A 10,263-nucleotide genomic window follows, 5' to 3' on the forward strand; every position below is an offset into this window, starting at 1 on the left:
GGCCTCGGGCGGGCCCGGCCGCGGCTGCTTCCGGCTCTCCTCCCCAAGCTGGGTCTACGGGCTCCCGGAGGCGCGCAGAGCTGGTCCTGTCTCGGCTCCCGCCTCTTCTGGGCTGTTTGCATGCCTTGGGCTCGGAGAGAAACAACAACGGGCCCTCGAACTGGGGCCGTATCCGCGTTTTCCTCAGCCCCCTTGGCGGCCGAGCCTTAGTTTGCCTCTCGGTGACATGGGGGGAAAGGGAAACCCGCCTCGCGGGGTGTTCATGGATTCAGGGAGGGAACTAATATGTGAAAGAAGTGGTTAACACCAACAGGGAGCATTTAATGAGACTTCACCCAGGAACTTCCCAAGCCTTATTTCGTTTAATGCTCACAACGGCCTTGTGGTTTATCCTCATTTACAGAAGCAGAAATCAAGGCGCGGAGGGGTCAAGTAATTTTCTCCGAGTCACAGTAGCCACAGAAGTGCAAAGGAGCGGTGCCAGTACCTGTTATTTATTAATATTTCCTGGTGTGAGCATATATCATCTCTTAGTGCAGAGGGCATTTTTACCTAGCCTTGGGTCACATCATTTAATTAGGGACATAACTCTGGGTTTTCCCTGACTTCTGGGCCGTTGTCCGCTATACTATGGATGAAATTCCATTCTGGGGTTACCATAGCTCCAAAGGAAAAGGTTTGGATGAATTCCTTGCTGATATTGCGACAATTAGAAGTTGATGGATGCAGACTCCAGGACTCAAACACAACTCAAATTCCCGGAGGTTTTGGCTCAAGGAAGCTTTGAGACTGTAAACGGTGGGATCCACCCTTTAGTTTTTGTGTGGCGTGTTCCTCCTCCCAGACCTTGCAGGTTCTCTATCTTTAGATTTATCAATCCTAGTTTGGTGGGGGTTAGGGGGAATCGCTCAAGTCATCTGCTTTCAAATAAATATTTCTCCTATTTTCAGATAAGGCCCAGAGTGGTTAAAGTGAACTAAAATTAACTTTGGCAAATGTTCCAGTTTTTCAATGTGATCCGGTTTGAGGGAGTGTCTAAAAATCAGGCAAGGGAGTTTCTGGGCCAGGTCTTGAGGAGTCTCTTGATGTTCACATTAGTTCTTTGGTGTCTGGTAGGTCTGTGGTGCCTGGCCAGGATTCTGGATTTAGGAGTCCTATGTAGGAGTTGAAAGGGGTCCTACCGACCATCTGGTCCACCTTTTTCCATACCTGCCTTTCCCTGCTTCCCTGCTAACTGAACCTTGGAAAGAGGAAGTAAGTTGTCTGAATTCAGACTGCCTTGTCAGAGCGAGAACTGAAATTCCCAGTCTTCTTCCTCCTAATCCAGTAATATTTTTATTTCTCCCATACCTTGCCACTTCTTGTATTTTTTTTTTTTTTTTTTAGTAGAGACGGGGTTTCACCGTGTTAGCCAGGATGGTCTCGATCTCCTGACCTCGTGATCCGCCCGTCTCGGCCTCCCAAAGTGCTGGGATTACAGGCTTGAGCCAGCCACTTCTTAAAAAGGGCACGAAACCACTTATTCAGGTCTTAAGGTCAGGAATCCTGAGTAATTGGAAATCCCAAGGAAGTTTTATAGTCCCCACCACTTTCTGTGCCTTATGGTTAGTATTAAGAGGGGGCCAGGTTTAAGCACAGGTGTACTAGTTCTCACAAGTCACCACTTCGGTTTTATGTGTTTATGGCTTATATACTCTTCCATAACCATTATGTGGTTTAATTTCTAATCCATTTCTGTGAGGGAGTTTGTAGAGCTTGGTTTATGTCTCTTACTGTGAGGGAATGGAGACATAGCATAACTCTTGCCTTAGATGACAGAATGAGTAAGTAGTGAGGACAAGACACTTCTCTGGAGCAGAGGATTTGATCTGGCATCATAAACTGAGCCACTCACTGTGGCTCTCTGAGCCTCAGTTTCCTTATGTGTAAACTCTCATAGGATTGTTGTGGGGATTATTAAAAAAATGGCTTTGAAAGTGCTTTATAGTGGCAGTAGTAATAGCTAAATTTATTAAGTACTTAACGTGTGCCACCGGCCAATGGACTGAGGACTTTATGGACTATATTACTTAATTTTTAGAGCAACCTGTGAATTAAGTACTATTATTATCCCTGTTTTATAGAAGAAACAGGCTTAGAGAGGTTACATTACCTGCCTCAGGGTCATGTAACTGGTAAGTGGCCAAGGCAGTATTCAGACTGCAGACAGTATAACCTTAAAGCTGGCATGCTTTTTTAAAAAAAAATTGTGGTAAAATATATATAACATAAAATTAACCATTTAACCATTTCAAAGTGTACGTTATGTGACATTAAGTACATTCACATGGTTATGCAACCATCATCATTGTCCATTATCTTCCCCAGCTGAAATTCTGTACCCATTAAACTAACTCCCCATTCCCTCCTCCCTCCAGCCTCCTGAAAACTATCATTCTACTTTCTATGAATTTGACTACTCTAGGAACCTCATGTAAGTGGAATCATGCAATATTTGTCCTTTTGTGACTGCAAAGCTGGCACACTTAATGTCTTCTTTAGTCTCAGCGTGCATTGTAAATGCAAAATATTAGTCCTCGCCTGTAGCAGAGATGTGGCATGCAGCTCCAGAGCTGGAACCCAGGTCTGGTTGTATCTCTGAGTAAGACCTACTTCTCTCCCCCTTCGGTTGAGCTTGCTTATCACCGAAGCCTGTTTTGAATCTCTGCTGGCTCCCTCAGTATCTGCAGAAGAGACCTTATACCCTGTGTTTTTTGGAGACGGAGTCTCACTCCGTCGCCCAGGCTGGATTGCGGTGGCACGATCTTGGCTCCCTGCAACCTCAGCCTGCTGGGTTCAAGGGATTCTCTTGCCTCAGCCTCCCGAGCTGCTGGAACTACAGGCTTGCACCACCATGCCTGGGTAGTTTTTGTATTTTTAATAGAGATGGGGTTTTACCATGTTAGCTAGGCTGGCTTCGAACTCCTGAACCTCAGGTGATCCCCCTGTCTTGGCTTTCCAAAGTGCTGGGATTACAGGCGTAAGCCACCACACCAAGCTATTACACCCTTAAAATAGAACCTAGATAACTTCCCACCCTCACCTCGTTTGCAGCTGCCTTTCTGACAGTCTAGGGTTTGGGTATATGGGGCTGCAGTTATCAGGAATAACAGTGCAGTGGCAGCAGCTTGGATCAAAACTACTCAGGATGATTAAGTAGATCACCTTTATGAAATGTTCCCTCTTTCGTCCCCCTCTTTCCATAAAGACACACAGGAGGGATTAGCTTTTGGGTTCTTAGAGGATGTTTATGGATCCTCACTGCTTGCAGTTGGTTAAGATGAAGTTAGATGCTGCATATAGCGTGTCAAAATGTCCTTTTGACCGTCTTCTGTGTTGGTGTATTTAGGGGAGTGGGCTTTTTATGTTTATGAAGATGGTTGGAATTTTGTCCTGATAACAACTGGGGGTTGGGAGAGGTGGTGTCTCAGAGATGGGTAATAGGGTAACAAACACATGATCATGTGTCTGGTCATGTCACACTCTCCTTAAAAATCTGATGGCCCAAACATTGCCTACATATTAAAGTTAAAACAAATGTGACCCATGAGGTCAATGTGTTGAATTTATTGGATAGAATCTTGTAGTTGAGGGACCTTATAGTCATTTAGACCAGCTACCTGGCTGATATTTGAATTGGTTACTTGTTGAGACTGTCTTTCATTGGATACCTCATTTTTGGAAAGTTTTTCATTCGCTGAACAATTAGTAAGCATCTGTCAGACCTGGTACTACGCTTAGGGATTTGGGTTCATATAGCCTAGTGGGAAAGATAGGCAAGGAAACAGGCAGTGTGAAAAGTGTTGTGACAGGGACAGGTACCAGGAGAGCACAGAAAAATGATGCCTAACCCAGCACTGGAAGGTCAGGAAAGGCTTCTTTGGAGGAGAAGTTGGTTAAGCCTAGCCCTCAGGAGAAGAACAGACATAAGCCAGGAAAAGAAGAGATCTGGGGAGTCAGGGAGGAGGCAGAGATAAGACTGTTCTAGGTAGAAGGAACAGCAAGTTCAGAAATGGTGATAATAGGTTAAGACTTTTGGCCATTTACCATATCCATTACGTACTATTCTAAGAATTTAATTTGCATTAACTTAATTTCTTCCCATAACCATCCTGAAAGTAAATACTATTATTAATCCCATTCTGTAGTTGAAGAAACGGGCTAAGAAAGCTAAACAAATTTCTCAGGATTATTGGGTGGAGCATAATGCCTGAGGTGGGTGGATGTGGCCAGACAGGAGACTTTCAAGGTAGGCAGAGCAGAAGCCAAGTCAGGAAAGGGCCTTCTTGCCTGTGTTGAGGAGTTTGGACTTCATCCTGAGGTGAGGGGCCATGATTCAATGTACATTTTGGAAGGATATCTCTGGCTGCCTGTTCAGGAGTGGACTGGAGAGCTAGAGCACTGTGGGCAGAGAGGCCAGTTAGGAGGTTGGCAAGAGGTGATGATGTTTCAAATGAAGGTGGTGGAAGAGCATGCGCAAGAGTGTGTGTAGAGAAAAGATGGAATTGCTGGGCCTGGTGGCTCACGTTTGTAGTCCAGCACTTTGGGAGGCCAAAGTGGGTGGATCACCTGAGGTCAGGAGTTTGAGACTAGCCTGGCCAACATGGTGAAACCCCGTCTCTACTAAAAATACAGAAAAAAATTAGCCGGGTGTGGTGGCGGCACCTGTAATCCCACCTACGTGGGAAGCTAAGGCAGGAGAATCACTTGGATCTGGGAAGTGGAGGTTGCAATGAGCTGATATCGAACCACTGCAGTCCAGCCCTGAGTGTGAGACTGTCTCGAAAAAAAAAAAAGAAGAAAAAAAAGAAAAAAGGTGGAATTGAGTCGTGAGACACAGATTATTGGTGTGGAGGGTAAGGAAGGAATCAGGATGACATCTGGTTTCTACCTGGTGCAGTTTTGTAAATGGGTGCTGTTTATTGAGGTGGAGACACAGGAGAAGGAGGAGCACGTAAGGGAGGGGGTAGGGTTTCTTATACAGGGCCTCCTTACATATACTTTCGCTTACCTCTAGTTATGGATTCCAGTTCTTTGTGTCAGGTCTGAAAGGGAGAGAGTGAGAGTATGGCACAACTGGTCATGTTCCTGGCTAAACTGGATGATGCGAACATTAGTTTAGAAAGAGAGGAGATATTCAATCCTAGACATCCGGGCATGGCACAGCCTGGAAACTACTTACATTAAGCCAAGAAAAGTTTACATTTTCTCCAGGCTACGTCCTTTGGCACTTTACTTTTCATATATTAGTATATTCCTCTCTAAGTCGAAGCGACTTCTCTGCTTACTCTCTGCTAGGCACTGGGAAAACAAAGATGAGTAAAACTTCCTAATCCAGAAGGGCAGAAATCTCAGTAGCTTGGATGCAGCAGTGTCCTGGGGAGAGGGTGGATGGGGCAGGGCAGGGTAGGACAGGATGGAGAGGGACCCGGAAGGGTTTTTATTAGGGATAGGAGTCAGGAGACCCCACTGTGTGTGCCAGTCTTTTTCTCAGTTGGGAAGTGTCTAGGTTTATTCATCCAAATAATGACTAGATGACCCACAAGGTCCCTTCTAGCAATTACATTTTAGGATTCTAGGTGGTGGTTTAGATAATATATCTCTAGGAGAGATGTTTTCTTTCTTCCTCTCCCCCTTCTTAGTTTGGCATTAGTGAGGGGGGAATGGGGGTGGAGATAGCAAGGTTTTCACTTGAGTGTCTTGGTCTTAATTCAATTTTGGCCTCATGCATAAAATGTATAGCTGGAAGGGAGAAAATGACAGCCGTTAACCTGCTTGTCCTGCAACTTCCCCCTCGATACTATAAGGATAGTTTCAGACCTGTGCTCAGGATGCAGCTCACAGACCCTTAGGAATAGAGACAGTGTGCAGTGGAATAAATAGGAAGTCTAGTCACTAGCCTGAGCATCGTTTGGTCAGTGTGTGGGCTGGACTAAGGCCCTTTTTATAGCCTTGTTTCCTCATAAAATCATCTGGGGAGTCCCTGAAATTCTGTAAAGGTCCAAAGAGTGGGGGTGGGGAGGTAGGGACAGAAAAAGGGTTGGAGGTCCCCCTCTCTCTCACTTCTCCCCTCTCTTCGAATGAATAAGTAGAAGCAGGTATGTGGCCAAGTATTAATGTTTATCATCTTTTGTTTCCACAGCCTTGCCTTAATTTTCTCAGTGTTAGCGTCTTCTGTCATTTCATAATGGCTTTCATGGTAATCAATGTCCTGTACCTCCTGGGAGGAAGGAAGGAAAGATGGGATATTGTCCCTGGGCTCTAGTCTCCATCTCCAGGAGAACCATTTAAGACACCCACTGCCCCCTGTTGTTTATTCTGGGGTTGGGATAGGGGGTTGTGGCTGAATACTTGGGTTTCCTAGAGGGTACATACTTGAGTTTCCTAGGGAGTGCTCTACTAACTAAAGTGCAAATCTGGCTATCTTCCCAACACACCAGTGAGTTTGACTGGGGAAAACAGCCGTCAGTGGGCTTTTGATGCTTGCCAAACCCATGTTAATTGTAGGTATCTAATACTCTCTGGGATCTCTGTCTTCCTGTCTGTGAAACAAGGGAATTGGACTAGATAATCTTAAGCGATATTTCTACCTTTTTACAGTTTTGTGAAAGTGGCTTGAGAATTTATCTCTGGAAGGAGAAAGGACTTTGCTAAAGTATTGAGAGGATCTCAGAGGGTTAAATTCTGGGTTCACAGACGATACCTTTCAGTATATAAACAGATGGATATTGCTTTTTAGAGTGGACAGCTTGCTGAAAAATTGCTTGTGAGATGAATTTGTCAAATTGTATGCTGAGCTCCATTATAAACTTGGAGCTGTAGCCTCATGGGACAAACTTGGAGTCTAAGACTATAAAAAAAATTACATTTAAATATGTAGCAAACTTTAAAGTCACATAATAAAGGGAAAAAAAACACTTTAAGATTCTCACACAGTGGTAGTAATGGAAAAACACTAGACCAGAAACTTGCATTTCTTAAGAGCTTTAGCTTATGGAGTATATACCCCACTGAGGTTACCTGCCCCTTGAAGTGCCATCTGTAGAGACTGAATAGTTCTGTTTGTCAAGGTAAGACTCACTGCTTTATTTCAAGTAAATATTCTCTTTTAGAATGCCAGGTTTAGAAGCTTAATGTTATTGGCCAGATTTTCTTCATTCCAGAAACATTTATCTGGTATTTAGCTGTCTCCTGTTTGTTTATTTTATTAAGGATTTTAATAAGCTTAGTTAATGGTACTATTTACATGGTGTCTGTTGATCTCTTTGTCTAGTTTCCTTTGAAATTATTTGTGTTAGTGAAAGCAAGCCCAGCAGTAGATTTATTTATTTATTTATTTATTTTATTTTTTTTTTTGAGACAGTCTTGCTCTGTCGCCCAGGCTGGAGTGCAGTGGCATGATCTCGGCTCACTGCAAGCTCCACCTCCCGGGTTCACGCCATTCTCCTGCCTTAGCCTCCCGAGTAGCTGGGACTGTAGGCGCCCGCCACCACGCCTGGCTAATTTTTTGTATTTTTAGTAGAGACGGGGTTTCACAGTGTTTGCCAGGATGGTCTGGATCTCCTGACCTCGTGATCCGCCCGCCTGTGCCTCCCAAGGTGTTGGGATTACAGGTGTGAGCCACCGCGCCCAGCCATGTTATTTCCTTTTTATCCAGAACATGAATTTAAGGCTTTGGAATTTTGTCCTTGCGGATACCTGTAAGGTGGTACTGAGGAATAGTGTTGCTGCCAATGTAATAATGAGGGCTGTGCGTGACTCAGTTGGACACAAGAATAACTTCTCTTCAGACTTTTAAAGATTCACCCTAAATTGATTCTTATACCAATTAAAATCAACCCTTCCTAAAATTAGGGTTCAGAGGAAGTTACTTAGTTGCTGTGGCATTATTATTTATGCTTGGGAGTCCAACAGCCTTCCATCCCTAATCTCAACCATTCGTTCCAGGAATTTGGAGTACCTCCTATGTGTTCTCCTAGTGGAGAACATAAAAACCAACAAGACATAATTCCTGTCCACAAATTACTTTGAGTCTTGAGAGGAAGACAGAGAAGTAATTCAAATCCAGCCTGCTGCCCTGGCTCATATATTTGGATTGAGAGTTCAAACGGAAAATAACATAATTGATGGCTACGTCAGTAGACAAGGAGACCAGTTTGATGATCTGACTTTCAGTGTGTAGACTTTTTTTTTTTTTTTTTTTTGGCATTTCCTTCTCTCCCTTCTGTTTTTTACAGATATTTATCCTCCGTTGCTAAGGTGTCCAACACCCAGTGTGTAAAGTCAGGAGTGTTAGAGTAGGGGACAACATTGCCCTTCAGGTTTGGGTGGCCAGATACCTGCATCTGGACACCCAAACAGTTCTCTGGCTGGCTTCAGGAAGATTTGGTATTGTTTTGCTTCTTATGAAGAAATGAAGAAAATTAAGTTTCATACTGAATTATTTTAAGTTTTATTACGCTCTATTTTGAAATAAAATTGCTCTGTTTCGTATGCAAGTGGAATTATCTGAGGTGTGGTTTCTGGCATTTGATCAGTCTGTGATTTAATAATTGTGATTATATTGTAGTTTGTGAAGCCCATTGCCACTGCCTCTGCCAGCCGCCTTTGAACACTTCGCAGCAAGGAGCCCTAGCAAATGGAAATGGTGGGCACATTGAGGCTCTCCTGGTTTTGAAGGGCTCTTCCCTCTTTCCTACCCTTCAGAGAGAAATGTTACTTGGGATGCTGTGTTGTGCTCCCTATTTCTTCCAACAATTTAGCATTGCCTGTGGGGTCTGGAATAATAAGGCCATGTAAACTGGAGATGTCATCTCTCACTCTGAAGTTCCATTTTCTCGTCTGTGAAGTGGGGTTAATACTCCATATCTTGCCTTCCTCACAATGTTATTGTGAGGAGCAAATTAGAAAGTTGTAAAATCACGAGACAATTTATATGTGAAGAATCCATTAGTCATTTGTCAGAGGTGAAAGGTAAGTGACAGAATTTTCCATAGGAGGGGAGATCGATCTCTTTGTAGGGAGCAGGGAGAGTGATCTCAGCTGATCTCTGGGATTGGGAAAAGGTGTGATGAAAGCATTTGGACAGGGGCAATGATGAAGCAAAAGACTAAAGGTGAACTGTGTAGCGGGAACAGTGAGTGAGTGTTCTCTAACCTCATACTCTTAAGTCCTAGGTTAGGCATGTGTTTAGCTTTAGTAAATACGCCACAGTTTTAAAAGGCCTGCCAGATTACATGGTTAGCGATGAGAAAATTGCTGTTGTTCTGTGTCCTTGTAAAGTTTGGGATTATCTGTCTTTTTCATTTGAAGCCATTCTGTTTAGTATAGATATGAATTTTAAGAACCACAATATGAATTCTCACATAGCAAGTACCATAAAGGGGTACAGTGATTGGGAAGGTCAGAAGGGGAAGAGATTGCTTCCTTTGTACATGGAGGAGGGGCAGAGGGGGAGTTCCCAAGGAACATTTGTGGACCAGTGAGTATTTGTGCTGGACCTTGCAGGATAAGGATAGTGACCATCTGTTGTCCAGGACCATTTTAATTTCTAAGATTCTGTCTGGTTGTACTTACAGATTATGAAATACCAGTATTGCCATGTCTGTACCGTATCTCCCATACTATTTAGAAGCAACACCCAGGTATCTTTTCCTCAACTGATGTGCTTCCCTTCCCCCCTTTTCCAGAAAGAATGTTCACAGGTGATTAGGCTGCAGAGATAGAGAACATTCTGTGCAATGGGGACAACTTGAGTAGAGGCACAGATGAATGACTAGACTGAGTAGCATCCATATTTCTGCTAATGAGCAGGTGGTAGAAGTGTCCCACACTTTGGAGATGGGTGATACCTTCTCATAGCCTCTCAGAGCAGAGCAAGATCATGTCGTTATGAAGCCAGTTTGTATTTAAACTGGATAAAAGGATGAGAATGATCTCTTTGCTTATAATTACATCATTTCAGGAAGGAAATTAATCCAGTAAACAGTCATGCTTGAAGTATATCAAAAGAGAATTTTTCTTCTTAAAATGGTTGGGGAGGGAAGGGAATACTGAAACCTACATAACTTAGTCTCTCAGAGCTCATCTATTACTTGTATATTTGCTCAGGGAAAAAATTGCCATTTCTTTGTCAGCTTTTATCCTGCCAGTGGACCCTAGCTGGGTGTTTATTTTGTGTAGTTTTACCAAATCACTTTGAAGGTTGGCATGAACATTGATCAT

The 10,263-nt window shown here is 43.5% G+C and overlaps 1 long non-coding RNA gene across 1 annotated transcript; it reads right to left on the reverse strand.

Annotated features, from left to right (window-relative positions):
- Nucleotides 1-8,475: 8,475 nt before the first annotated feature.
- Nucleotides 8,476-8,854, reverse strand: LOC105528425. The gene is made up of 2 exons (XR_001004351.1): nucleotides 8,759-8,854; nucleotides 8,476-8,670 (listed from the first exon to the last, which is right to left on the reverse strand). It is a non-coding gene; the product is annotated as an uncharacterized LOC105528425 (long non-coding RNA).
- Nucleotides 8,855-10,263: the final 1,409 nt, after the last annotated feature.

This window comes from Mandrillus leucophaeus, unplaced genomic scaffold (assembly GCF_000951045.1).
Source record: "Mandrillus leucophaeus isolate KB7577 unplaced genomic scaffold, Mleu.le_1.0 Scaffold716, whole genome shotgun sequence".
Taxonomy (NCBI): Eukaryota; Metazoa; Chordata; class Mammalia; order Primates; family Cercopithecidae; genus Mandrillus; species Mandrillus leucophaeus.